The sequence below is a fragment of the Eumetopias jubatus genome, unplaced genomic scaffold (genome assembly GCF_037043125.1).
Source record: "Eumetopias jubatus isolate StellerSeaLion01/CBP00866 unplaced genomic scaffold, mEumJub1_p1.0 scaffold_9, whole genome shotgun sequence".
NCBI lineage: Eukaryota > Metazoa > Chordata > Mammalia > Carnivora > Otariidae > Eumetopias > Eumetopias jubatus.
In genome coordinates, this window is record NW_028274815.1 from 76,415,183 (window position 1) to 76,439,218 (window position 24,036).

Genomic DNA, 24,036 nt, shown 5'->3' on the forward strand with positions numbered 1-24,036 from the left:
GCAGCTAGGACAAGAAAGGGTACAGGCAGGGCTCCAGGTGAGGCTCCACCTACTCCTTTCCCTGCTCTAACCTTACTTCCAGCCTTGAAATGCTCTGGAAAGAGCTGTCATTTCCAGAGCAGGAGACACTCAAAGCCATCAGCTCGGTGATTCCTGCTTCCCTGGGCTCCTGATTCTCGCCCGAGCAACTCACTCATGTCTGTTCCGTTCACATCAGGATTTCATGTTGGGTTCCACTCGAACAAGGACTTCCACTGGGTGTGGGGGCGAGGGGAGGGGGTGGTACCAACCTGGACAGTCTGTACATTTAACTCACTAAGTTTGTGTGATTCTCAAGTTAGGCAGACAGACTTCTGGGTAAAAGCAGCAGGGGAGAAATTAGAGGGCCTCCAGACCCCGTACCCATTGTCAGTGTTTAGGTTCAAGAAGGATGACTTCTTGGTAGCAACTTCTCGTGTAAAAAGTATAAAGGACTTTTTTTTTTTTAAGATTTTATTTATTTATTTGACAGAGAGATAGCAAGAGAGGGAACACAAGCTGGGGGAGTGGGAGAGGGAGAAGCAGGCTTCCCGCTGAGCAGAGAGCGCGATGTGGGGCTCGATCCCAGGACTCTGGGATCATGACCTGAGCCGAAGGCAGACGCTTAACGACTGAACCACCCAGGTGCCCCAGAAAGTATAAAGGACTTTTAAGAAAGAGAGACAGGCGCATACACACACACACATGCACGCACGCACACATGCAGGGGAAGAGAAGCACCAGGCCTCCTATCCACAAAAAATCATGTAAAGCTTCTGCCCATCCTGTCAGATAGAAATCTTTTGTGGTGACACATTCAATCCCACCTCCACCACCCCAGCTTCCCAGGATCTCCCCTTCTCTGAACCCCTGCTGTATTTGTCTCACCCCACCTCGCCCTTCATGGTCTACTGTCTTCATGTAGCTTTGTCTTCCAACTAGCCCAAGAGCTAGACCCTCTCCCAATTAGGTATACTGTGGGTGCTCAATCTGTGTTGATGGACTGCTCTTTGACCAGGGTAGGCTGCCTAACAGTCAGTAACTGTCTGGTCTGCCCCAAGTTCCTAAGGAGATTAGAGTGCCCTCTGAACCAAGGAAGTGCCCCAGAACAGGCAGCCTGGCCCTCCGTGCAAGAATGAGCTCCAGGGGCAACCGGAGCGGCAGGCCTGAGTGACCCACCATCCGGGTCTTGCAGGCGAAGAGTTGGCAGCCCTTCCTCACCCTTACCGCTCAGGTCTGGGTCTCAGACTGCGGGGCCAGGGAGCCAGCCCGGGACTGCAGGGACCACAGCCCTGGGTCACCCGGGAGACATAGCAAGAGTCTCTGTGCTCGGCATGAGGACCCCCAGAGACACCAGAGTCACAGCGGAGCTTACCAGGAAGGCAAAAGAGCAGGCCAGGAGCAGAAGGTAGAAAAACTGAGACTCAGAGGTTAGAGGACAGGGCCTTGGCAGTTAGCTTGGTGGGCAGAATTGCAGGTCATCTGGCCTAGGGCACAGTGGAGAAGAAAAGACCTAACGTCTGCCCAGGTTCCCCCAAACCATGTTCCTCCCCCAGCACCCGCGCCCCTGCCCCCTCGCACACGTGCACCATACACAGCTGCCACCCACGCAGAGCCCGGGAGACGGCATGACAGCGCCAACACTTCTCACAGGCTCCGAGCCTTAAGCAGGCCGGGAGGGAGGCCGGGTCACTTTGACATTACACAGCGGCCCCGCGGTGACGCCTGGTCAGCAAAGCCCCGGAGCTGTGGGGCCTCGGCTGACTCACAGGCAGCTCCACCCCCGGAACTTCCAGGACTGTGAGCCAAGGCCTCCTGCCCACCCAGCCCCACGCCCGGGGGGAGGCCCTGTGCTGTTGGCGATTCCCAGGTGGTCCTGGAGCCCTCAGAGCATGGCCTCCCTCCTCCTTCTGCCTCCCTAACCTGCTCACCGGCACCATCCCCACTGTCTCTTCCATGCTTGGGTGTCAGGGCCCGGCCCCAGACTCAGATTTAGAGGGCTTTCTGCTCCCTGAGCATAACCTGATGGGTATATAGCAAGTATATTTTTCTGGAGAAGAATGACCCAAATAAGATAACCACTACAGGAGAATGAACCTTCACACCTGTCTCCAGGCCTGACCGGCCTCTATCATTTCTTTTTTGCCTGTTTTTAAATTCTGAATTGTTTTCTCAATCCCCCTTTCATGCCTGCCTAGATGGTCCACAGCTTTTTCTCTAAGTACAAGGCCAAAAGTGGTGACATCGAGCATATTCGTTTAAGAAATAGTTACAAATTGCCTGTCCACCAGGCTTATTTCATGCGCTGGTACAAGCCACCATCATCTCTCTCCTGGACTTCTGCAAAAACCTCCCGCTAGGTCTTCCTGCCTCTGCGCTTACCTACCTGCCGTTCCTCGTCCATGAGGCCAGTAATGGGCTCTTTTTACAGAGTAGATCAGATGACGTTGCCGTCCTGCTGAGAGCTCTCCCTTGGCTTCCCTTCTTTCTCAGGATAAAAGCCAACTCCTAAAGTAACATATAAAGCTGTACCCGGCCTCACCCCTGCCTCTCCCCAACCCCATTTGCTGTCCTTGCTCCCTTTCTTTCTCTGCTCCACCCACTCCCACCTCTCTCGGGGTTCTTTAACTTGCCAGGCTCATGCCAGCCATAGGCCCTTTGCACTAGCCACTTCCTCTGCTTGGAATGGTCTTCCCTGGTCCCACACAGCTAACTAACCTCCTTTCTGTCATTTCAATGTCTGCTTCAGTGTCATCTCCCCAGCAGCCTGCCTTGACCACCCAGTTTAGAGTAGCCACCCATTCGTCTGCTGGTTTCACTCTCTGCGTAGTCCTTTCACTGTCTTATTTTACCGTTTCCTTCCTTTGTTCTTTGTCTCCCTCTACCAGAATAAAAGTTCCAAGAGGACAAGATTTTTTTCTCTTCTGCTTGCCCCTGTATTCCCACAACCTGGCACATAACAGATGCTCAGCAAAAAAATCACTGTTGGATGATCAGTTGAATGAAGGAATGGAGGAATGTGTCCTTCACAGTAGTTAAACACAGTAAAGAGATCAGTGTTTTTAGCTACAACCTAAGGCAAGGGAGGTGTAGAGCTCTTTGGATTCTCTCTCTTTTTTTAAAGATTTTATTTATTTATTTGAGAGAGCGAGGACGAGCAAGAGAGCATGAGCAGGGAGAGTGGGAGAGGGAGAAGCAGACTCCCCACTGAGCAGGGAGCCCGATGCGGGACTCAGTCCCAGGATGCTGGGATCTTGACCTGAGCCGAAGGCAGATGCTCAACCGACTGAGCCACCCAGGCACCCCTGGATTCTCCTTGTTATGAAATTGCCTCAAGGTGGCAGGTCCTTGTTGCTGCAGACTCAGCTACCTTAGGCCCCGCGTCTTCCCAGAGACAGTAATTCAACAAGGAACAGAAGGGGCATCTGCTAAGGCAAGGCCATGGTGGCAGAGCCTGGACTAGCTGTACCCCTCCCTTGCCATTTCATTTCTGGCTCACACTAGGTGGAATTTCTTGAGCAAGAATTCTATCTATAGTGGCCCACTGGGCTGGGATGTGACCAGCCAGGGGAGAGTTCCAGTTGATCCTCAGGCCCTGGTCAGCAGACCCAGGCCAATGCCAAATGGATCCATCTGGGAGACCTAGAGTTGGTGGCAGTGGCTCTGAGGATGGAGACCCCTTCCTCCTGGGGCCTCTTCTGGTGGTCTCCTCCCCACTCTGAGTCCGCCAGTGGCAGGGGTAGGGAGATGGAGAACATCACCCAGCAGGCACTCTTGGCTTCTTCCAATTCTCACAGCCACTCTGAGATATTTTACTTTTGCCTCCATTTTAAGTACAAATCAGCTGAAGGTCAGGGAGTTGAAGCAGTGGACCCTGGGCCCTGTGGAAGAGAAATATTGAGCAGCGATGGAGCTCAGGGTCCAGAGGGACAAAGGCCTTGCACATTCAGTACTTCCTCTGACACACGAAGGGGACTCGAAACCCAGCCCTCTAGGTTTGGAGCCGAGGAGTTAACCAAAGAGGGATGCTGAAGGTCTTCTAAACTCACTGTTGTGTTCAAAAGGAAGACACTAGAATCAGCCCAGGAAAATGGCTTGGGGACCCAGGAGCTCAGAGACAGAGCTTGTCTTGGGGAAGGCAGTGGAAGTTGGGGCAGTGAGGGTGGGTGGCTGCAGTGGGAGGTGGCAGGAGGTCCTACATCAAGGCTTTTGTCCCCCCTTCCAAGGATCCTAAAGGAAGGGGATCATGGGACTTGAGGGTTTTAGATGTGGAAACCGAAGGCCAGGGAAGGTAAATGATTTCCCCAGTGTCACATAATTAGTGGGGAAAAGGTCTAAAACACAGGCCCACTGAGACACAGAGCAGCGCTTCTCTCTACTGCTCCCCAGGCCTCGGCTTCTAGAAGTGACAGAAATGTAGGGGCACTCCTGAGAATCTGGACTCCTGGGATGGGGTCAAGGGGTGAAGTAGGAGCTGTGCAGTAGGGGCAGAGGAGAGGGAACACTGCCTTGGAGAGAGGGCCTGGAGGAACTCCAGCATCACAGGGGTGGGAAGAACAGAGTGTTCTACGAAACCAGGCATCTCCCAGCAATGAAACCACACCCTGCAGTGAGCCCTGACACTGCAGCCTTGCTCTCTCCTGGGCCTCGCTCTCGGGGCCTCTGGGTGTTCATCCGTATTGTCAGTAGGGTCCAGGGGAGGAAACACAAGGCGGGAATTGTGATTCTAGCTCCCAGGTGGACCTCTGGCACCTCGCCGGCAGAGGGTGAAGGGAAACAGGGAAACAGCTGTTGAAGGAGGGACGCGGTTAGGAGCTGATTCTCTCTTCTCCCAGTGCAGCCCCACTCACCATGCACCAGATTGCCTTGCCCATCACCGTGTCCCTAGAAGCTGGGCCGTGACGTTCACCTGCATCCTGACGAATGCGTTCCTGGCAGCTGGCCCCATGATGTGCAAAAGCAGATGGTAACTATGCTCCTGTCTTAAATCTGGGAGCAGGTTGCCACTGTTGCTGACTACCCTGGCTGGGCCTGGTTGCTGGGGTGATGGGATTGTTTCCATGGCCTCTCCGTGACTAAGCCCCACAGAGACAACAGTGGGCTCCTCTCGAGGAAATGAGGGTCAGTTTTGCATCATTTTGCCTCCACTGTTGCTGCTCCTAAAAGCCAAGCTCCCTGGGCCCAAGGTGACTGACCCCTGAGGGTGATGATAAGCCCACAGTCTGGGGCTTAGGCTCTCTGGCACTGACGTGCTTAGTCAGGACAAGCCCAGAGCCCAGTGATCCTCATTTTCCTGCTCTGGCCTCAGCTCTGATCTCTGTGCTTTCCTTTCCCCAACTCAGGAGGCTAAATTTTCCTCAGTTAGGCTGCACCAGGACACAGGATTCCTCTTTGACTATTGCGAAGAGTCTTCCTTTTGGAACTTAAGCCAGTCTCAGGAGTTAGGATCGCCTGTCAGGGTGACCAGATGGATCCCCATCTTCACTCATCCCCCGACTGGCTGGCTGCACCCCCCTCCCACCCCCAACTCCTCAGCGAGTGCCCTTCCTGAGCCCTCCCTCCACACCTTTCATCCACACCTACCTGGGCACGTGACCCCTTTTCCCACCCAAGTCCGTTCACCTGCAGACTGGCCAGAGGATGACCTTCCTTCTTCCTCCAGTCCCCAAATCCAAATGAGTGTCAAAACAGACTGTCATAACATAACTGGGCACTATAATAGCCCCTCATTCTTCAGCATCCCATTGTGATCCCAAGAGGTGTGAAGAGTAACATCAGAGCCTAGAAAGCCCTCATCCTGCCCATGAAATGCCCAGGTTTTGTTCTCAAGTCTCTGAGGCTGATCGCCAGGCTTCCTTGCTCCAACGGCTCTCCTCTGACCCCAGGAGGCTCTGCTCTGACCACAGTAATCCACAGGGCAGAAGCTCTTGTAGGCAGAACAGAGTAGGAGGTGGCTCTGGTGGTGATGGGGCTCCACAGGGAGTATTCTTACCTGCACGTGTGGAGTGTGTGTACGTGTGTACATTTGGATACACGTATAGGCTGGTGTGTTGTCAATCTGGACGCCTTTCAGGGTGGCTCTCTGTAAAGACGACACAGAAGCAGTTTGGACATGAACACATACACTGATGCTGTGAGGAGAATGGGATTGTAAGGAGATATGCTTGGGCCAGGTCACTCAGACATCATCTAAATGAGTGGGAGATCCTCGTGTAGCTCAGTAATCCAGATTTTCAAAAGTGGTTTCCTGTGAAGCTGGTCTACAGGAGCAAAGGCGGAGAGCATCACGAGAGAATCAGAAACAAAGGTTGGCCTTGACGGCGGCTTGCCTCCCCTACACCCCCCGCCCCATTTTCCTCTCCATTCAGCCCCACCTCCAGCAGAAGTACTCAAGTTGGTAGAGTACAACCAAGGATCTTACTTTGGGGCCGATCTTGAGACAGACATTCTGAAGTATTTTCTTGGGATCTCAAGCATGAAGCCACTGGTGTTTAGTCAGGGTATAGATTTGGCACCTGTAACAGAGACCCAAGTTAAAAGTGGCTTAAACGAGGTAGCAGCTTATTTCACCCTCCACACATAAAAGGCTCATGGGGCACCTGGGTGGTTCCGTCACGTCAGTTAAGCATGGGACTCTTGGTTGCAGCTCAGGTCATGATCTCAGGGTCGTGAGATCGAGCCCCGCATCAGGCTCCACACTCAGCTTGGAAGCTGCTTAAGATTCTCTCCTTCTCCCTCTGCCCCCCTTCAAGCCCCTTCCCCCACTCTCATGTGCAGGTGCTCTCTCTCTCTCTCTGAAAAAAAAAAAGGCTCGGTGTACGGCTGTGATGGTCCATGATCACCAAAGAACCCCCCCTTCTTTCTTGGTGCTTTGCCGTTTTCAGGAGGCACCGTCCCGCTCATGATCCAAGGGGGCAGTTGTCATTCCTACAGGCATAGCCACAATCCAGTGAGCGGGGAGGAGGGAAGGGAACGCCCACCTGAGCGTAATAATCCAGTGGGCGGGGAGGAGGGAAGGGAACGCCCACCTGAACGTTATAGACACCACTTCCAAGGGTGTCTTATCACCTAGGACTTAGTCACACGCCACATGGCTCAGCAAAGGAAGCTCAACAGATGTGAGCTAAGTGGACATGTGTATGGCTGAAAGGTCTATTTTCTGTGTAAGGAAGGAAGAATGGATTTGGGGAGATAGAACCTTCACTTCTCGCCATTTCCCATCTTCTTATTTTCACACAGGCACTAATTACTGAGTGTCTGGAAAGTTCTGGCCGCTTGCTAACAGCTGGGGACACAAATCAGATAGAGCCTCTGGCCTTAACTGTTGGGCCTCTGCCCTCTCAGGTATTATTCCACATAAGTCAACAGGCATCCGAATTATTGGCATCCATATTTTTTTTAGTAACTCCCAGGACCATTTTATAAGAAAAGACAGTAATTGGTAATCAACAGTAAGAATTTTCATCTCCATTTGTTCACCACCTTGACAGATATAGTTGCTTATCCCCATTACATTTCTTCAGACCACACACATCACCCAAAATGAAAAAAAAAAAATCCAAAAAACGAAAAGACTTTGTTAGAAAACAAGACAGCAGGCTTTCAATTGCATTACTCACAGCCAGAATTTACTAGAAAGATATCTCTTTAATGGGGAGGTGGCAGAGAACAGGAACATGGAAGAGAGAGCCCAGGAGCCATCTCTTCGCACACACCCTGTGCCTTCCCTCTCTGTGCCTTCACCCATATTGGCTTGTGCCTAATGTGTCATCGACCTACAGAAATGTTGCTGGTTCCAAAGGCCCAGCCCCCAGGCCCTCCTTTCTCACAAAGCCTCCAGGCCTTTGTCTATCTATCTTTTGGTCAGATCCACACTGTTTAGCTCTTCTATTGTTTCTTGGTTAGGATCCCGCCCACACTGTAAGCTTTTTAAGGGCTGGATCTCCATCACAGTGAAGCTGGGTGTGTTAAATTCTCAACATAGCATGGTTTTTGGGAGTGAATGTGCGCATGGGGTTTGAGGTGAGTAGCTACCTTTGGGTGAGAGGCCCCTGCCCAGCCTCATGGTGAGCCCCCAAAGTGCCCAGTGATCCAGCACTGGGCCTTCAGGGTCAGGCTAAATTGGGATGGGTTGGGGGTGCCTGGGTGGCTCAGTCGGTTAAGCGTCGGACTTTTTTTTTTTTTAAAGATTTTATTTATTTATTTGACAGAGAGAGACATAGCGAGAGAGGGAACACAAGCAGGGGGAGTGGGAGAGGGAGAAGCAGGTCTCCCGCGGAGCAGGGAGCCCGATGCGGGGCTCGATCCCAGGACCCTGAGATGATGACCTGAGCCAAAGGCAGACACTTAACGACTGAGCCACCCAGGCGCCCCCGCAAGCGTTGGACTCTTGATTTCAGCTTAGGTCTTGACCTCAGGGTTGTGAGTTCAAGACCTGTGTGGGGCTCCACGCTGGGCATTGAGCCTACTTTTTAAAAAAATAATTAATTAATTAGGATGGGTTGGCAGGGGCTCCCCATGCAATGCAGTCCCATTATACCAGAAAATGAAATTCGCCTCTTCTTTTAAAAGCCAGTCACAGAGCATAGTGGTTCTGCCTCAAAGTCTCAAGTGTGTCAATTTGTTTCAAAAGTAAAAGCAAAAAAAAATAATATTCTTGCCCCCTCCTCCTTAATCTGTTCCAAATGAGAGCTTTGAGAAGGAAAACTCCCCAGGACTTACTCTGTTGAGTAAATTGATTTCTGCTGTGGAGAGGAGCTGGGATGGGACTGGAGGTAGGAAAATATATGGAACCTGACATAAAAGATTGGGGTTTTGTTTGGAGAAGGATTCAGGTTGTTTTCAGGTTTTGAATTACGGCTTGGGTGTGTTTGAAGAAGCAGAAGTGAGCAGCACCTCGACCCCCAGCCTTTGTGGGCTTTTCATTCAACTCCTCTTGCCTGGGCTGGTCCCTATGCAAGAGGCCTTGCTTGGCAGCCTGGCCAGGAAACCTTGCTTCATAAATAACTCCCCGGGGGAGACAGGAGTGATAACAGACGCTTTAAGTGGGAGCCGAGCTGCCCTCAGCACTTAGGAGAGTGTGCGCAAGTCTGGCTCTGGAATTCTCTTTGCCAAGGCAAGTGAGCCCTCTTCAAGTTTTCAGTTTGGTTACTCTCATTTTATTATTTCTCTAACCTCTCTCTAACCAGCGGGGTGGCTGAGGCTCTGCTTGTGAGTTCTGTTTTTATTTTTCACACTCTATTTTTATACTTTGAAACTGCGGTTATAAAATATACACTCAAAAATGTTGGCTCTGCACCCACAAGACACAGGAGGCTGTCCTGATGCACAGTGTGGGGACTGCTCCCAGGATGGCCCTGCCCCCACCCTTGGCCTCTCGTGGAGGGACGGGAGGGACGGGGGAACAGCAGTTGCTGTAAGAGACTGGTCCAGCGAGGAGCAGAATTCTGGCCAAGATTTGTAGATTTGACCCTGAGAAACTGTCAGGACTATTTTTCTGGTGGCTTCCCAAGCACACCATAAGAGGTCAGAACCCTTAGAAGCAGAATTCCCAGGTTCCTGTAAAGGGGTCATTCATCTCCATTTGTACAATTGTCCCGGCCCCCGTCTTCCCTCACCATCCATGTAGAAATGTAAAAACAATGCCAGCAAAGCAGTCTCATTTGTTTCGTTCACCATCGTTTGTTGGAAATGGTTGTCATGTTCATGTTACTGTAGAACTTACAAAATGGGCATAAGAAATATTCCCAAGTGCTGACCTCCCGGCCAATTCCAACCCCTCCTGGTATCTTTTTTCCTTCTTTTCCCCCAGGCTCCCCTCTGTCCTTCCCTTCCTCCAACCGGAATAGATCTAGGAATCTCCTGACGTTTCCACCTTGGCTACAAGCAGTGCTGGGTCTTTTTGAACATACTTGTCATAAATCTTAGATTGTTTCTCATCTTTGAAAAAGCCGCTTCTATCAGCAAGTCATTATTCACATGTACAGGGCAGGGGAAAGTTCACCAAATTTCAAACTTCAATTTCTTTTCACTCCTTTTTACAATATCTACTCCCCAGAAACCACAGAAATTTAAAAATACCAGTCCCAATAGGCAAAGTGCCCCCTGACATAGCTTGCAAGAACCAGGACTGGCCACCTGGGGATGGGAGAGGGAGGCGAGGTTGGCCTAGACCGGAGCTGGCTGGCTTGAACCCACGGGGGAAAATAATTTCCAAGTCTCAGAGGACTAAAACCCACTGTTCTCATTCTAGAGTAGCTGGATTTGGTGGGCAGGGAGATTTGGGAAGATGGGTGATATTTATAAGGAAAGGCTTAATGTAGCTGTTACTATAAGTTAAAAATAAGGAATACAGTATAATATAGCTAATGGGCTAAAATATACTTTAATTCCATGTGATACCGGCTAGAGGAGAGCTGAAGGAAGGGTCAGTTTGGAGCAAATGAGAAAGGAGGTGAGGAGGGTGGAGACAGAGCATCAGATTCCCAGTCAAAGGCCCGGCTCTTTTTGTCTTTCTATTTTGTCATCCTCAAACATGTTGGCTTTTGACCTCATGCTTGTTCTCATGGTTACAAGATTGCCGTTGCACCTTCAGCCGGTACCCCAACATTCTAGGTAGGAAGAAGGAGGAAGAACATACAGTTCTCTTATCTCAAGGTAATTTTCATCCAGGAAGAAAAAAATGCCCTCTAAAGCCCCCCTCTGTTTGTCTCCTTGGCCAGGTCTAGGTACGTGGCTGTCTTAGCTACAAAGGTATCAGAAGGGGCTAGACGTCCCCTGCAAGTGCACACTTGGCCCCCAGAACAACATTGGACTTGTGTTAGCAGGGAGGGGGGGGCTACTGGTGGGCTACTGGGAGAGGGCGAAGTATGTGCCCAGGGAGGGCCGCGACACACCTAAGGAACTGCAGAAGTTGCCCTCGGAAGGAGTGGGGAAGGGGGGTGGGATGCAGGAAAAACGAGAGTGAAACCGGAGAGGTGAGGGCCAGCCACTTCAAGGGCCAAGAGTGCCTGCTGAGGACTTAGGAATCCAGGAGATCACTACACATTCCCCGGAGGAGGGGAGGGGACACCAGTGCCCCCTGAAGCAGTGGTTCCACACTCCAGTACACAAGGTCATCTGAGGATCTTGTGACATGAGCTTTGGATTCAGTAGGTTTAGAGAGGGCACAAGATTCCACATTTCTCACCAACTCCCAGGTGATGTTGATGCAGTTGGTCAAGGGACCCGACCCAGAGTAGCAAGACCCTGAAGGAAATCTCTTCAGAAATAAATGCCCAGAGGTGCCTGGCTGGCTCAGTCAGAGGAGCACGTGACTCTTGATCTCAGGGTTGTGAGTTCAAGCCCCATGTTGGGTGTAGAGATTATGTAAGGATAAAGTCTTTAAAAAAAAGAAAGAGAGGAAGACAGAGAAATGCCCAAATGTGTTTGTTAAGCATTTTAATGTAATGACTACTATCACTGTAATAGGAATTGAGATTCAAATATTTAAGGAAAAATTACAGTAACTCTTTTTTTTTTTAAGATTTTATTTATTTATTTGCCAGAGAGAGAGTGACGGAGAGAGAGAGAGAGCACAAGCAGGGGGAGAAGCAGTCAGAGGAAGAGCAGGGAGCCCGATGGGGGACTCGATCCCAGGACTCAGGGATCATGACCTGAGCCAAAGGCAGACGCTTAACTGACTGAGCCACCCAGGCACCCCAACGATAACTCTTAAATTGAGCTTTTCCCAGAAAGGGTGGGGAGCAAAATCTGATGTATCTTTTGGGAGTCTTGATGTCTACAGGTAGCAGAAAAGCCAAAACAGTGGAAGTTTCTCTCTCTCAAGTTTATGTAGTCCATAAGGAGGAGTCCAGGCTGATCAGCGGCTCTCAGTCATTAGGCCTCAGGCCCAGGCTTCCTGTGAATTTCTGCTTCACTGTCCTGACATGTGGTTTCTATTCTCAGGGACACCTCCTGATCCCAGATGGCTGCCAGAAGCATTAGCCATCCCATCCTCACTGCAGATGAGGAGAAGGGGAAGAAAAGAGAGCAGTGAAGGGCTCCAACCCTCTCCCTTTGAAGGGGCCCTCCCAAACTCCCACAATACACTTCTGGGTACCTGTCCCTGGCTACAACTTAGTAACAAGGTCCTATTTAGCTGCAAGATGTGCAAAGAAATGTATTCTTTTGGCCTGGGCACATCACTCAGAGTTCTCTTACTAAGGTAGAAAGGAGCACATTTAGCTATGTGCCACATTGATACAAGAGTTACATCTAAAATGACATTGGATGGTTGAAAATGGTTGAAAACAGAGGGATGAACAAAACTCTGCCAGGCGAATGACAACAAAAGGAAAGGGATGGTAGTAGTCATAATAGGCAAAATTTCGGACAAAGAAGTAGAAAAGCTGTTCAGGAAGGGGGGTATTGGACAATGATAGTGATTAAAGGGTCTGAGCCACAAAGAACATGAACCTTTATAAACCTCAGGTAAAAGAGCATCCAAACCTACCCCCCACCTCCAAAAAACACTGTGAGAAATATTAGGGAAAAATTGTTAACATTACAGCTGTAGTAGGATACTTTAACCTACCTTTCTCAGATTTATGAGGCCAAGCAGACCAAACATAAATAAGGTTATATAGGACTTAAAAGCTTAAATGTGTATAAACCATGTACTCTGCGGACAGAAAATAAGCATCCGTTTCAAATAGGTACAAACCAAGTGCAAAAACTGATTATATTTCGGGCCCCTAAGAAAAATCTCAATTCCATAAGGTAGGAATCTTTCTAGGCCACATTCTAACCAAACTTCAAGCAAACCAGACATTTAAAATAAAAATATAACAACAAAAGCGCCACTTGGATATTTCTACACAATCTCAGTAAGTTCTGCCAATGACAAAACAAAAATCAGACTCCTTTCAGACCCAAACAGATGAAAAGCCTATCAGTGTTTGAGCAGATGAACCTGTCCTCAGAGGAAGTCCTTGCATGTCGTAGGCAAGTAAAGTGTTCTCTATAATATACAGGCACTTCTCTCAAAATCAATTAAGTGAAGATAATGGAAGTAGAGCCAAGAGATAAAAACCCAGCACTTTGTGGAATTAAACACAGCCGAGAATGGTACACATAGGACAGAACACATTCATCCTGGCTAATGATAAAGACATGCTGACCAACAACAGCGCTGTGTCGTTTTCCCCAGATCTGACTGGTGCGGCCATAAATCGGTGCATTTTTGGAGGGAGCTGAATGATATCTTGAGAGATTTTAAATGTTTTTGCCAATTGATTCAGGTAATTCCAGAGGAATTTATCCTCCAGAAATATGCGCACATGGGCAAAGATACACATACAACTCAAAGGATCGAGAGACCTTGATAAATGCACATACCATGAGGCGGTTAAAAATAATGGAGTAGATCTGTATGAACCGGGCGCCTGGGTGGCTCAGTTGGTTAAGCGACTGCCTTCGGCTCAGGTCATGATCCTGGAGTCCCGGGATCGAGTCCCGCATCGGGCTCCCTGCTCAGCAGGGAGTCTGCTTCTCCCTCTGACCCTCTTCCCTCTCGTGCTTGCTATCTCTCATTCTCTCTCTCTAATAAATAAAATCTTTAAAAAAAAAAAAAATAGATCTGTATGAACCGACGTGCAAAGGGACCCATGGCATATCATTACCTGAAAAAATAATTGTTATTCTTATAAATAAATATGTAATTTTTATAAGTTTAGAAGGCCATATATTATGACTTGCTGTCTCTGGTGCCCACAGGGACCTGGCACAGGGCGTAAGCGGGTGAACCGGCTGGGTATGCAGTCTCAGTAAAGAGCAGGGGCAGTAGTGAGCAGAAGAGCAGGTGCCTTCTCGGTTGTGATTTGTAGCCTTGTCAGCTCCTGCCCAGAGTCCATGGATCAGGACTCAGGCTTGGCAACTCTTTCTGCTTCAGCCCTAAGATGACCTCTTGGCCCCTTTGCAAGGGCAACAGGGCTAGCCTCTGCCAACATCACCCTGTGTCCTCTTAACAAGCATTGCGTGAACCTGGAACTTCTGGTCAAGGACAGTCTCATTGCCCCTGTCCTGTGAGCCTAGTAGCATAGGCTCAGTCCTGTCACTAGGAAAGTTATAGTGACTAAAATTGAGCTTGAGATTTTATTTTTAGGGGGCCCCTGGGTGGCTCCGTCAGTTAAGCATCCCACTCTTGATCTCAGCTCAGGTCCTAAGAGGGTTGTGAGTTCAAGCCCTGCATGGGGCTCCTACTGGGTATGGAGCCTACTTTAAAAAAAAAAAAAAAAGACTGTGGTTTTTTTTTTTCTTTTAACACCGTAGAACTTATGGACTATATTTTGTTTTGGTTTTACTTGTTCCTTAGTGTTCTGCAAACTTGCTCTCCACCTAAGGACCTCCAGAATCTTCCAGAAGCTCTAGAAGTCCCCACGCTGGCCACGTTACCCACAACCCCAACGTAGCCCTATGTAGAGTTACTCTTTTCAGTCTCTGTAACCCTTGGCAGGGAGAGGGGCCAACAGCCTCAGCTGTACTGGAGAGGAATAGCAGGAAATAAACAGCTCAAGGAGGAGAAACTCAAGGATTGCAATCTTCCAGTTGCCGGTTTCTATCCTGCTAGCAAAACCTCTATGCTGCTTCACTCCTCATTTTTAGAAGTGACCCTCAACTTGATTTCCCCTCCACACACACCCCCACCCCCACCCTCAGTGTAAATACAAGCCTGGCCAATGGGGCTTTGGTCCAAAGAATGGTTTGACCTCCCGTGTAGGGTTGCCAGATTTACCAGATAAGTATTCAAATTTATAAATCTGAATTTAAGATGGACCACGAATACGACTTTCTGTGTAAATATGCCCCGTGCAATATTCGGGACATACTTAATGCTGAAAAGTTACCCATTGTTTATGTAAAACTCAAATTTAACTGGGTGTCCCCTGTTGCATCCAGCAATTCTACTCCAGTGGGCTTCTGTGGCTCCCGCATTCCAAGAGGGGGCATCTGCAAGTTTAAGGATAAAGATCAGCAGGAGTTTAAGTAATCGCTACCCACAAGTCACCTCACCAGAACCTCCTGCATGGCCCCATCCCCCTTTTTGTGCCTCCCCCTCCTCTCATTTGCTGCCCTGCTTCTGAGCTTCACCTCACTTCCTGCCTCTTGTCTTCCTCTTTTAGTCTGTGGCTTTCCCCTGCCCTCGCTTCTCCTCCTTTTTCCTCATTTTGCTCTCGCTGGTCCGTAACATGTCATTAAAGTTTACGTATTTGAGTGTTGGTTATAATTACTAAATAAGGTTTTATGTTCCTTGCTATAATTTAAATAGCAGGGGAACTTAACTTTGTGTGTGTGTTTCATTTTCCTTTTAGTGATAGGTGGCCTTAAGTTCATTTTTAGCTGTGTGAGTCATTGACCTTCATTCACCTTGAGTGAGAAAAAAGGTCTCCCATTTCCAGAAGGAATTCACATGCATCTTCCTAAGATGGATGCCAGCGGGGAAGGTGGGAGTGGGAGAGATGGAAGTGGGGGACAAGGGGGGATCCTGCTAAGTTGACCCATTCAGGGGAGAAGGGGCTCAGAAGCCTCTTGCACTGGCCTAAAGCCTAGCCTTTGGCATTGGGCCCAGCTGCCTGGAGCGGAGTACGGCTCTCTCCTCCTTGTGACTGATCACTGGACTCCTTCCCAGCAAGAAGCCTCCCCTGATAGACAGCGAAGAGCATGGTTTGCCGCTAATAACTAGGGCCCCGGTGGCCTTCTCTTTCCATTCCCTGCCTCTCCCGATGAAGCAGACTCTTGAGGGCAACTTTATTCTGGCTTCCTCCCCAAAACAGGTGGGAGCAGGGCAATTCTCCAAGCTCCCCCGAATCAGAACCTGTTTTCTGGTTGCTGCCCTCAGCTACTCTGACGTCTATATTAATCCCATTCTCTCCCTGCCCTTGTTTCTCCATCCCTGCTCTCCCCCACCCCTGCTTTCCCCTCAGCATGACCCAGAAGGTACCTTCCCATCTGGGAAGCAGACCTGTGAATGGCAGTGCCATTTGGGAGAGAGAATAGTGATCTGGGAGTCGGAGAGTGGCCTCTGTCCTGAACTAGTTGCTTCTACTCACTTGGCCTCAGTTTTGTCATCTGTAAAATGGAAGTGATCACGTGTCTTGCGGAAAAGCTGTATTAAAATATGAATAAAAACAAGTGTCAAAAAGTGAACAAGGTTCCATCCCGAATCCAAATGCTGAATGATATATATTTTTTTAATGCTGGAAAGCCAGTAACTTGCTGTTGGTTATAGAATCCTTTTTATTCATTCGATTAGAGAACCTCTGCACTTTATTTGGAAGGTGTCTTTTTATTCCTTCTGTCGTGGACTCATAAACATCTGGGTGTCCTTTCCTATCTCTCCTTTCAGGCAGGGGAAAATTTAAAAGAAGCTAAAGGAATAGATCTGTGCCCCTTGCCATTTCATCATATATTTCAGTAGAAAGGAGTCTGGCTCTTTGAAAAGTTTGCCCTAACGGTTCAAGGCCGAGTGGAGGTGTCCTCCCCTGTCTGTGGAGGAGGTAGATAGGCGAGTTGGAGGTCGACACTGACCAAATGGCAGTGCAAAGAATTTTGGATCAGATCTCTCCACTTTGATGGGAATAAAATAACAAAGCCTCACCCACCCGAGGCCTGTTGCCTTTTGCTGAGCAAAGTCATGTCAGCCGTCTAGTTCGGAGGCTTTATCCCAGCTGGAAACCCGGTAATGAGGGAGGCTGAAGAATCTGGGCTTCCCAGAATGTGTGGGAAACTGAACAGTAGAGTCCACAGCATTCCAACTCTGATACTTGGCCAGAGCTTGTGCATTCCCTTGGTTACAGCCATTTGGGGCTCCGAAAGGCACAGAGATTTAGCCAGAGCCTCGTCTCAGTTGCTGTGGGGCCCAAGCCGCCCCCCCACCCCCAGCCCCAGTCACCTGGGAGTTCTGTGTAGTCCTCACCTTCGAAGCTCACTGCCCCATAGCAGTGAGCAACAATACAAATAAGCCACGCCCGTGGAAATGGGGTCAGGGAAGGAAGGCAGGAGCAGGATCAAAGCCTCTTGTAATGCAAGAATTCCTCAGCAGCTCGAGTCCCTTAACGATTATGGTTTGGAGATTTTCCAGAAAGCAAAACCACTTAGCATGCCATATTTAACAATGAAGAGTTTTCTGTTCATAATAGTCACTGTGCAGAGCAAATAGGCACCTTGAACAAAGGATAGGATATTTATATGTGTATATAAAATAACCCGCACAGTCTTAAACCCCGAAGCTTGTCTGCGGGGAAGAAAGTGGCCCTGCCTTCTGCCCTGGGGTACCTGTTTCACCAGCAAAGTTGGAGAAAAGTCTACATGCCCTGCCTCGTCCCCACCACTGCATCTCAAACAAACAACCAACCAACCAAAAAAAACCACCTTCGTTTAACCCAGAATTTTCCAAACTTATTCAATAACCAAATCTTTTGTTTTAACCTTTGGTTGGTTTTGGAGTTTGGAATTTTTCCATTTCGTTTCGTTTTGTTTTAAATATCTCTTAGGCATTCTAAAAAGTCAGTTTCTCAAGGAAAATGTTTGGGCAAAGGATAGGCCAAGGAGGGTCGGAAGCAGGGATTTTAGACCAGGGGGGTGATGGAGAAAGCAAATCCCAGGCCCTGAGGGATGATGGACGTGATTGCTGGAACCCAGCTCTGTACATCAGTTTGGAGCACCCGACCCCCGCTGGGCCCTATTCGTGTTATTTTGTGTTCATTTGGTTGTATATTCAAAAACATTTGTCATTGGGGGAAATTGGAGAAGAATGGCCGCTTGGAGGAAGCTTCATTAAAGTGAACCTTAAAGGGTGGGTATGATTTCAGTGAGGAAAGATGGGGAGCATTCCAGAAAGACAGGGGCAGCCAAGTGTGAGGGCTGCTCAGAAAAAGAAAAATTAGTATAGTACAGGCCTCAAGTGCACAAGTAGGGTGGGGTCAGATGGAGGCAGGGATGCAGTGCAGGACCCCTGGGATCAAGCAAGATTCTTTCACATGCAAAGGTCACAGAGTCTGACCCAACCCCCTTCAGCACACAGGGGCATTTTGGGTCATATAAGTGAGAATCCTGGAGCTAGGACGGGATTCAGATGTGCCATCATTCAGGGGTTCAAACAATGTCCCAAGGACCTGGTTTCTTGCCACCTCTCCCCTCTGTTCTTTGGTTGGTTCTGCTTTCAGATAAGCTCTCACTGCCCTTGGACTTGTAAGATGGCTGCAGCAGCTCTCGCCTTTACATCATCGTTTATTTAAGGCCTGTGTCGATAACAGTCCCTTTGCTTTTAAATGCTTTCTTAATGACTGTCAGTTGGGTTCTAGGCACATCCTTGAATTAATCTCTGAGTCAGGGAACATGGTACCCTGATTGGCTTAAACCTGGGGCAGGTGCCCAGGCCTGGAGTTGAGAGTAGGGCTGGCCCCACCGAAACCACATGGTCTAAAAGATACGGAGGGGCTGGCTCTAGGGGTCCAGCTATCCAGAGAAGATGAATGGAAGCTAGGCCACGAAACGGCAGATGCCCACTAAAACTTGGAGCACCAGGCCAAAGAATCCAGATATCGTTTGCAAGAGAGAACCAGTAAAAACTTCTGAATAAATAGTGACTAGAACTATGCATTAAGATTAATTCAGCTACAGTTTCATAATGGCCATGTGCTTGGCACATGGTAGGGGCTCAATAAATCTGCATTGAATGAGGGAGATAAATGGATGGATTGGAGGTGGGGAGAGAGAGAAATGCCATTGTAGGAGGCTATTGTAATAGTTTCAGAGGGGAGCCAGCCAAGGAAGTAATGAAGACTTCTCAAGAAAATCAAGAGGTTCCATTGTCATGAAAGCCACAGAAGGAAAAAACCATCAAGAGGACAGGGTTGGTGAGTCATGCCAAACACTGTCAAAAGGCCAGGGCAAGGAGGGTAGGGACTGAGAAAATATCAGAAGGGAGAATCGGAAGAGAAGGTCCAGTAGGACAGTCAGAAGCCAACTTCAAGGAGTTCAGAAGTAAGTAGGAGGCTACCCTGAAACATCATCTGTCTTCCCTTCCCCACCCCTTTCCAGCTCCAAACTCAGCCAAAAAAAAAAGCTCCTTCACCTCCACACAGTCTTTGCAAAGCACCTGATGCCATCCCCGTGACCTTTATCCAGCCATGATGTCCTTTTCTCTCATGTGTCTTTAGGCTCTCCTCCCTCTCCAGGGCTATCTCTCATATAAATATTGACATTACTCTCTTGTTCTAAGATGACATTTCTTAGGCCCTGTTCTGCCTTAAGTTAATGTTTCAAAAGAATCATTAGAGAAATTTTGAAGTTGGGGAGGACAGAAGTTTGAGCTTAGGTTGAATATCCTTTGTGGAAGACAAGATTATCTGTAAGAATGAGTAACGGTCAGGGAGTGGGATGGAGGGTCAGGGAGAGGGTTGGAATAGTTCATTTAAGGTTCAGTTAGGGGTCACCAAAAAATGAATGAAAGAATTGCCAGGGGCCAGTGGGAGGCCAGCTGAGATTGAATAGCTTAAATTTATGGAGAGCCTAATCAGCATACTGCCTCTCTTTGGCAGGAAACGGTGGCCCCGAGTAGAGCAGTGGATTGGGTTTGAGGAAAGATGGTTATGGAGCACTGTTGATCCTGGGCACAGGTCAAGTTGACATGGGGGCTGGAGGTTAGAAGAGGATGGAGGACCCAGGGACCCCAGGGTATGTAAAGAAAAGCAAGTGATAGCCTGAGAGAAGAGGCAGGGTCAAAGATGTGGTCAGGATTCATGTGAGGGGGTTGTCTCAGTGGAAGAAGTAGAAAGGCTAAACAGTTAGGTTGGGGATATTAGGCCATATGGTGCATGATATGGTGAATAGACTACATGGTTTAAATCCTATATCTTAACCTGTGTCTCCACTTACCTTGTTTATAAAATGAGGCTCATAAAACCTTCAAAAAGTCATTGTAATTAATACATATGAGATACTTACGATAGTGCTTGTGTGTAATAAGTGCTCGGTGAATTTTGGCGATGGGGATGTTCGTTTAAAAGCGATGAAAAGGGGGGCACCTGGGTGGCTCAGTCCGTTAAGCGTCCGACTCTTGATCTCAGCTCAGGCCTTGATCTCAAGGTCGCGAATTCAAGCCCCTCATTGGGCTCCATGCTGTGCGTGGAGCCTACTTTAAAAAACAAAACAGGGGCTCCTGGGTGGGTGAGTCAGTTGAGTGTCTGACTCTTGGTTTTGGCTCAGGTCATGGTCTCATGGATCATGAGATCAACCTTGAGTCTGCTCGAAGCTCCTCTCTCCCTCTGCTCCAACCCCCACTTGTGCACTCTCTCACTCTCTCAAATAATAAGTCTTAAAAAAAAATACAAAACAAACAAAAAGTGATGAGAGGTCTTGGAACTTGAGCTCTTGAGGGGCACCTGGGTGCTCAGGTGGTTAAGCATCTGCCTTTGGCTCAAGTCATGATCTCAGGGTCCTGGGATCGAGCCCCGAGTCAGGCTCCCTGCTCAGTGGAGAGTCGGCTTCTCCCTCTGCCCCTCCCCTACTGCTCGTGCACTCGCTTGCTCTCTCAAATAAATAATCTTTAAAAAAAAAAAAGAACTTGAGATCTTGAAGTTGAAACAATTCTGAGTGATGCCAGTTCTCAGATGCCATCATGCTTGTGAGTGGAGTGAAACTGGAGATGGAAAGTAGTGGAGTTGAGGAGGAGGAAGAGTGGTGCGCCCAAATTCTAGGAGGGACACGTTTACGGATGTGGAGGTCACCAGTGGGCTGGCAACAACTCTGTGTCACTGAGAAAGGCCGGGTGTCTAGCTGAAGTTAACAGAAATAGGGAGGTAGCTACGGTGGGTTTCAAGGGAGACAGATTGTTGAGAGAGGAGGAGAGAGGTGTGGAAGGAGGTGCTGATCTGTCTGAGTCAGAGACCAAGGGAAAGCAGTAACAGCCTCTACTGGAAAGTGAGGAGTAATCTGCCAGGAGGAGGAAGAAATGAGCCAAGGATGAAAAAAGTGGAGAGTTTGCTCACAGTAGAACAGATTTTGATTGAGAAGAGATGTTTTTTATAATAGCTTTTAAGAAAAATCCATTCCCCAAGCCTGAGGACAAATCTGAAGGAGGCTTGAGTGTAAGGGAGGAAGTGGGCAAGAGCTTTTAGAGTAGATTACTGGAAAAGCCAGTAAATGGGGGCTCTGATCCCTCACCTTGATTGTAGGATGTGCAGCATTAGACACAATGACTCGATGTGCTGGGCATGCCCCAACCGGCCACCCCCTGCCCGCCCGCCCACTTCTCCAGCTCCGTGGGTATGCAGTGCTCAGTGCATTTCCCGCATCGGTGCTGCTGGGTTCTCTGAGGGTAGAGGGACCGGGAGAGCTGGGATTGAGGGCTTCTGCTTTTAGAGAGCAGACAAATGGCTTTAAAGGGAAGGGAACAGGACACCAGCAAGCTTTGTGGCTGAGTTCTCTTCCAAAAGCACCGCTCAGTAATATAATTGTATTCGGACAATTTTTTTGCATGACGTCAGGGAATAGCCTTCCTTAAAAGCTCTCATGAAAAAGCACAACTATAAAACAGACTCAGGCAATGAAATGGAAACCAGGCAAGTGGGTCTGTGTAATTTGGGTAAAGAGATTTCTCCTTACGGCTTTGTGATCTGATCCCTGCTGTCTGCATAAAACTGTTTCACGGGATCCGCTTACATAGGAGTCTTACCTTGCAGGTGCTTTTAGACGTAATATGTCTTGCTTTATTACCAAATGAGCAGGAAAGCAAGGGTTCCCTCCTCAGTGGCTGTTCAGACCACCTTCCTAGACTTGCCACCTTCCTAGTCCTCCAGGTCCTAAATCTCTCATCTTTGTATGAGCCCGGCCCCAGCAGTGGGGAGGGAGGGCTAGTCCCATGTACACCTCACTTAACCCCTATGTGTGCCTTTATCCATCTCCCCCTCACACCCCTGCTCAGGGTCAGTCTTGGGGAAGTGTGTGCCAGGGAGCACTACTCACTGAGCAGGTCCTTTCTTACCCACCCCATTTTCCTAAAGCCACAGGAGCACCGAATTTAATTATCTGCCATCCTGTGTTCTTGGCACACTCTCTGGCTCCATTCCCAAGGAGATCCTTTCTTTTTTGTATTTTTGTTTTTTATTGAGGTGGAATTCACGTAACATAAAATTAACCATCTTAAGTATAAATTCAGTGGCAATTGGTATATTCATAATATTGTGCAACAGTCCCCTCCATCTAGATCCAGAGCATTTCCATCATGCTCCCTCACCCCGCAAAAACACCCGTGTCCATTAAGGAGCCACTCTCTGCCCTTCCTTTCCCTCCCAGCCCCCGGCAACCACCAGTCTGCTTTCTGTCTCTGACTCTTCCCATTCTGTACATTTCATGTAAATGGGATCATATAATATTTGTGTGCCTGGCTTTTTCACTAGGCATAATGTTCACAAGGTTCATCCATGTGGTATGTGGTAACCTGTATCAGTACTTCACTTATGCCTGAGTAATATTCTGTTATATGGATGTACCATATTTTGTTCATCCAGTCATCTATTGATAGGCATTTGGGTTGTTTCCACCTTTTGGCTGTTGTGAGTAGTGCTGCTGTGAACATGGGTGTACAGGTTTTTGTTTGAGTACCTGGTTTCAGTTCTTCTGGGTATATACCTAGGAGTAAAATTGCTGGATTATATGGTAATTCTATGTTTAACTTTTTGAGGAACTGGAGGTCCCTTCTTTTTTTTTTTTTTTTTTTAAGTAAGCTTTCTGCCCAGTGTGGGGCTTGAACTCATGACCCCCAGATCAAGAGTCACATGCTGTACTGACAGCCAGGTGCCCCTGGAGGTCCCTTCTCAATGGACATTCTCCTAGGTCCACTCTGTCAAGGAATAGTAGACATATACCACCCCAGCCCTAGCCCCCAAGACATGTTGACCTCATTCTGCTAAATCTGGAAAGAAACTGAAGGAATAAGACTGAGGAGCCCGGAGTCTCTCTGGAAGTGCATAAGGTCACCAAAGAGAGGCTGGTAATCAGAAGAAAGACAGTCTGGGGAAGGGATTGGGTGCTAAGGGGCTTGGGGGCCAGTAGAAGCTTGGACTAAGGCAGGGGGAAATTTAGGGAGAAAGGAACTCAGTTACCCAGAATAAAGGAAGGCGTGAACCTAAAACCCCCGTGGCCGGTACGGCCATTCCCCTGGTGATGGAGGAGTGATGGAGGGGAGCTATAGACTGATTTATCCCTCTAGCGATGGGGCAGGGGATAGGTAGAAAGAGCGCTTCAGGCTGAGGAATTAGGACAGTCAGCCTTGAGGAGCCATTGAGGGCTTTTATAAAAGGAGGCTTTAGAAAGATAACCCTGACTACAGGGTGGAGGGCAGCTTGGAGGAGAAGACAAAACCAGAAGCAAGGAGGCTGGTCAGAAGGTTACCATTGCTCTTAAAGGAAGACCAGTGAGGGTGGTGCTAGGAGCGGCAGTGGGGAGGGAGAGGCGGGGCGCCGTCATCAGGACAGCTACCTGCATGCAGAGGTGATGACGGAGGACAAGATGCCCCTGAGAAGACAGGGCAGCCAGTAGCAGGGGGGAGGGCTGTGGAGAGGCCGAGGGGCTCCAGAGCACCACTCCCACTGCCAGAGTCCAGTCAGGTGAGAGGCGGGAGGGGGGAGTCTAGGAACAGGGAGGTTGGGGAAGCAGGCTACTCCTTCTTGACGGACGACTAAAGTCCGAAATTCTAGCTAAATACACAGTTTTCATCTGGATTATACCAACACCGATTAATTTTCATCAAGAAATTCTTTGTAACTCTGTCAAGCTAATTTAATTCCTTGATCAATTTTCTACACAGAGCAGTTAAACCATTTCTGAAGTTCTCCCTTATTTTCTTAGGTATCAGCTCTTTTAGGTATAAATTTAGCAATAAAGACTTGACTTTTTGGTCAGAAATTTTAGTCAATAAAAAGCGTTTTAGGGATGCCTGGGTGGCTCAGTCGGTTAAGCATCTGCCTTCGGCTCAGG

General features: G+C 48.7%; 1 protein-coding gene across 5 annotated transcripts in view; it reads left to right on the forward strand.

Moving 5' to 3' along the window:
- The window catches only part of THADA (THADA armadillo repeat containing), a 322,099-nt gene that overhangs the window by 272,936 nt on the left and 25,127 nt on the right, over window positions 1-24,036 (forward strand). The window lies entirely within an intron of this gene.